A 5,368-nucleotide genomic window follows, 5' to 3' on the forward strand; every position below is an offset into this window, starting at 1 on the left:
TAATAAAATAGGAAAAAATGATATATTTGGTAATAATAATAATAATAATATGTACATAAAATACATATATATATATATATATATGCATATAATAAAAGTATGTAATAATAGTAATAATAATATCTACAATAAAAGAAAATATTAGGAAATGTACATAAAAATATATACATAAAATTTTTTACAACAATAATATAAAATAATGATATGTACAAAATATATATATGTATATAATATAGTTATAAAAATATATATTAAATTCAAATAGGTAAATAATAATAAAAAAGGTAAGAATATACCGAAGCCCCAATATTATGGATTACTAAAATTAATCTCTTTTCTTCTCGGGCTGTTGAAATGGGCCTTTGTGGGTGATCTTAACCGGATCAGATTGCCGCCAATAGAGTCAGGTTGACCCGACCATTTTAAAATTTAATATTTTTTTATTGTTTTTATTTTTTTATTTTTTTAAGACCAATTTTTGTTTAGACCAATTACAAATAAAATCTACATAAAATATATAAAATCCAAATTACTTCAACCCAACATAAACCAATCTCAGCCCACTAACTTAATAATCCAACACAACCAACTCAACCCACTAACTTAACATATCATCACCCAACCCACTAATTAACCCAAACTAAATTTAACCCATCAAACCTTACATAAACCAACCCATTAACTAAAATATTTCTTTTTTTAATACTAAACCCCCCCAAAACAAACAAATCTCCAGCACCAAACAAAGAAAGAAAGAAGAGATCCAAGCTTCAAGCCGCCGAACCCCTCTTTCTCCTTCCACCGTGCGCGCCACCAACAGCCATCGTATGCGCCGCGTGAAATCAAGCTATGGGTAGTTGAGGTTTGGGTTTTGGGGTGACTTATAATCGATTGGCTCGGGTATTTAGAGTGGGTTTCGGTTTGGGAGCTTGGTTGTGGTGTTAATGGTGGTTAGTCCTTGGTTGCTTGGTTGCTTGCCGGATATTGAAGTTTTTTATTGCTTAGATTGCTGAATGTTCCTTTTTTTGGTTTTTTTTTTGCTGGAAATTTTTTTTGTTGGAATTTTTTTTTTGCTCTTTTTTCTCAAATGGGAGAATCCTTTTTTTTTGGTGTGGTCTCCTCCTTTATTTCTACCCTTTTGCTTCTTTTTTATGCCATTTGCAAGTAGTGGGTGAAGAAGGAACAACCACCCATGTTTTTGGCCTGAAAATCTGGGAAGTGGGTGCCCCAAATCACGTAATCTGTCTGAAGGACCAAATCACAAATGCAGCAAAATTTCTGGGGTTAAATGTAATTTTTAAAAAATTTAAGGTTAAAATGTAATTTAAGGAAAGTTTAGGGGTCTAAGTGAAATTTAAAGAAAAGTTTAGGGGTCAAAATGCAATTTTTTTATTTTTTTTTGAAATTTTGTAAATTAAACACGAATTCTAGTCGGACAAAAATTTAGTGCTTACAGCTGCCTCTTTTTGCTCATCATTGTGAAACAAGGATAGTGCAAAGACTTAAAAGCACTAAATTTTGTTCAAATGTCCAATCTTTATTCTTTATTGAAAAACAAGAAATTGAAAATAGCTCGGGATGCTACTCGAAGTTTAACTCACCTCTCGAATTATGAGTTGATTTTTAAAAAAGCCAAAAAATTGAAAATACCTCAGCGTGTGACCTGAGGCTTAACTCACCTCTCGCAATATGAGTTGATTTTTTTTTTGAAAAACAGAAATTGAAAAATACCTCGGCGTGTGACCCGAGGTTCAACTCATCTCTCGCAATATGAGTTGATTTTTTTGAAAAATGAAATTGAAAATACCTCGGTCGTGATTTGAGGCTCAACTCACCTCTCGTAATATGAGTTGATTTTTTTGAAAAACAGAAATTAAAAAATACCTCGGCGCGTGACCCGAGCCTCAACTCATCTCTCGCAATATGAGTTGATTTTTTTTTTGAAAAAAAGAAATTAAAAAATACCTCGGCGTGTGACCTGAGGCTCAACTCACCTCTCACAATATGAGTTGATCTTTTTTTGAAAAATAGAAATTAAAAACAGAATTTGAAAAGACCTCGGCATGTGGCCCGAGACTCAACTCATCTCTCACAATATGAGTTGATTTTTGACGAACAGAAATTGAAAATACCTCAGCGTGTGAGCCAAGGCTCAACTCACCTCTCACAATATGAGTTGATTTTTTTTTTGAAAAATAGAAATTAAAAACAGAATTTAAAAAGACCTCGGCATGTGGCCCAAGACTCAACTCACCTCTCGCAATATGAGTTGATTTTTTTTTGAAAAATAGAAATTAAAAACAGAATTTGAAAAGACCTCGGCATGTGGCCCGAGACTCAACTCACCTCTGACAATATGAGTTGATTTTTGACGAACAGAAATTGAAAATACCTTAGCGTGTGAGCCAAGGCTCAACTCACCTCTTGCAATATGAGTTGATTTTTTTGACGAACAAAAATTGAAAATAGATTTTGAAAATACCTCGACATGTGACCCGAGACCCAACTCACATCTCGCAATGTGAGTTGATTTTTTTGAAAAATATAAATTGAAAAAATACCTCAGTGTGTGATCTGAAGCTCAACTCACCTCTCGCAATATGAGTTGATTTTTTGAAAGATGTAAAATTGAAAATAGCTCAACAGCGTGAGCCAAGGCTCAACTCACCTCTCGCAATATGAGTCGATTTTTTTTTGAAAGGCGAAATTGAAAATGGAAATTGAAAATACCTCGGCGTGTGACTCGAGGCTCAACTCGCCTCTCGCAATCTGAGTTGATTTTTTGACAACAAATTGAAATTACCTCAACAGTGTCACGAGGCTCAACTCACCTCTCGCAATATGAGTTGATTTTTTTTGAAAGATAAAATTGAAAATACCTCAAGATGTCTTGAGGCTCAACTCATTTCTCGCAATATGAGTTGATTTTTTTTTGAAAAACAGAAATTGAAAATACCTCAACGTGTCTTGAGGCTCAACTCATTTCTCGCAATATGAGTTGAATTTTGAAAACAAAAATTGAAAATACCTCAACGTGTCTTGAGGCTCAACTCATTTCTCGCAATATTAGTTGATTTTTGAAAAACATAAATTGAACAGAAATTGAAAATACCTCAACGTGTCTTGAGGCTCAACTCACCTCTCGCAATATGAGTTGATTTTTTGAAAAGCAGAAATTGAAAATACCTCAATGTGTCTTGAGGCTCAACTCATTTCTCGCAATATGAGTTGAATTTTGAAAACAGAAATTGAAATTACCTCAACGTGTCTTGAGGCTCAACTCATTTCTCGCAATATGAGTTGAATTTTTGAAACATAAATAAAAGCATCAGAATACCAAAACATGTTATCTGGTGGAACTCAGGTGTCTTTTCCTTTAATTCAGTACAGCTATCATCACGTCCTCTCGCTCTACTGGAGTACCTGTAGATGTCATGCATAACGTTATCATGATATGCATATGTTTTCCTTAAATGCCTTTATGCCTACATGATTATGCTATGCACCTTTGGCATGTTTCTCTTATGTCCTTTTTTGTCACGATTTTTTTGTGATGATCTGCATTCATTTCTTCGGCTCTTGACTTTCTATTTAGGCCCTGTACCTATCCTCAAGCTTTACAAGTAATCAACGTTTCTCAGATGCCCCTGGTTGAACTTTGTCCTTACCTTGAGACTCTTGTACTTATCAAATTCTTATCCGGGTAATGCTCAACATTTCTTTTGTCTAGAGTATGTCATTTCACTATTTATCATTTAAATAAACCACATAATGAGATACATGAAAATGGTTAGGTAGGGGTAAAAGGACACCTCACATTTATTTATTTCAAATGTAGTAAACAAAGAAAATTAACCAATGATAGTGAAACAGTGTCATAAAGAGAAAAGGGATCGCATTCAACGGATACAAATGCCCTAGATATTCAACACATGAACTCTTCCACGTTTCTTATCAAGAATCTTTTCAAGCATGGCTTCTTGCGTAGAAGATTTCGAGCTACTGTGAAATGCTTCAAATGCTGTAGTCTCGCTGTTTGACCCAACCACCTTGCTCTTTAAGCCCGGGTTTGCTTCATTAGAATGCCCTTTTGGGTTTTCATTCTAATCCTTTGTGTTAATCAAGACACCCTTTTCGGGTTTTCACCTTGATCCCTTTTTTTTTAGGCATAATACTTCTTCACAGCATCTGAATTAACTGGATTAGGTAACTCATTCCCATCCATCTCAATGAGAATCAAAGCTCCACCCGAGAATTCCTTCTTTACGACATATGAATCTTCCCAATTTGGTGCCCATTCTCCTCGTAAGTCCTTCTGTATTGGGAGAATCTTTCTCAGCACTAGTTCTCCTTCGTGGAATTCTCTTGGCCGTGCTTTCTTGTCATGGGCCATGATCATTCTCTTTTGGTACATCTGTCCGTGACAAATTGCCTTTAAACGTTTTTCTTTGATGAGGTTTAACTGGTCATATCGAGCTCGAACCCATTCTGCCTCCTCTAGTTTCGATTCCATTAAGACTCGTAAAGAGGGGATTTCAACTTTGATGGGTAGCACAACCTCTATTTTATAGACCAGAGAGAAAGGAGTTGCTCCCGTAGATGTCCGCACAGATGTACGATATGCATACAAAGCAAATGGTAGCTTTTCGTGCCAGTCTTTATATATCTCGGTCATTTTCCCAATAATCTTCTTAATGTTCTTATTGGCCGCTTCAACAGCTTCGTTCATTTTCAAAGCGTTGTTCACACACTTGAAATTGCTCACACACTTCATTCATCATCTTGTTGTTCAGATTTAAAGCGTTATCTAAAATGATTCTTTCAGGCAAACCATATCGGCAAATGATTTCCTTTTTCAAAAACTTGCAAACTGCAATCTTCGTCACCTTGGCAAATGAAACGGCTTCTATCCATTTTGTGAAGTAATCAATAACCACAAAAATGAATTGGTTTCCATTAGAAGCTTTTGGGGAAATTGGCCTTATAACATCCATGCCCCATATAGAAAAGGGCCACGGAGAAGTCATAACGTGAAGGGGTAAAGGGGTTACATAAATTTTATCACCATAAATTTGACATTTGTGGCATTTTCGTGCGAAATTAATGCAGTCACTTTCTAACGTCAGCTAGTAATAACCGAGTCTCATAATCTTCCTGGCCAAAGTGAAACCATTGGCATGTGTCCCGCAAATTCCTTCATGGACATCTTCAAGTATTTTTCTGGCTTCAATAGCATCTACGCATCTCAAGAGCACCTGATCTTTTCCTGTTTTGTACAGGATATCCCCATCAAGAACGAATCGCGCTGCCATTCTTCTGATTGTTCTTTTGTCGTTCTCATTTACTTGTTTGGGATACTTTTGATTCT

This window comes from Gossypium arboreum, chromosome 10 (genome assembly GCF_025698485.1).
Source record: "Gossypium arboreum isolate Shixiya-1 chromosome 10, ASM2569848v2, whole genome shotgun sequence".
Classification (NCBI taxonomy): domain Eukaryota; kingdom Viridiplantae; phylum Streptophyta; class Magnoliopsida; order Malvales; family Malvaceae; genus Gossypium; species Gossypium arboreum.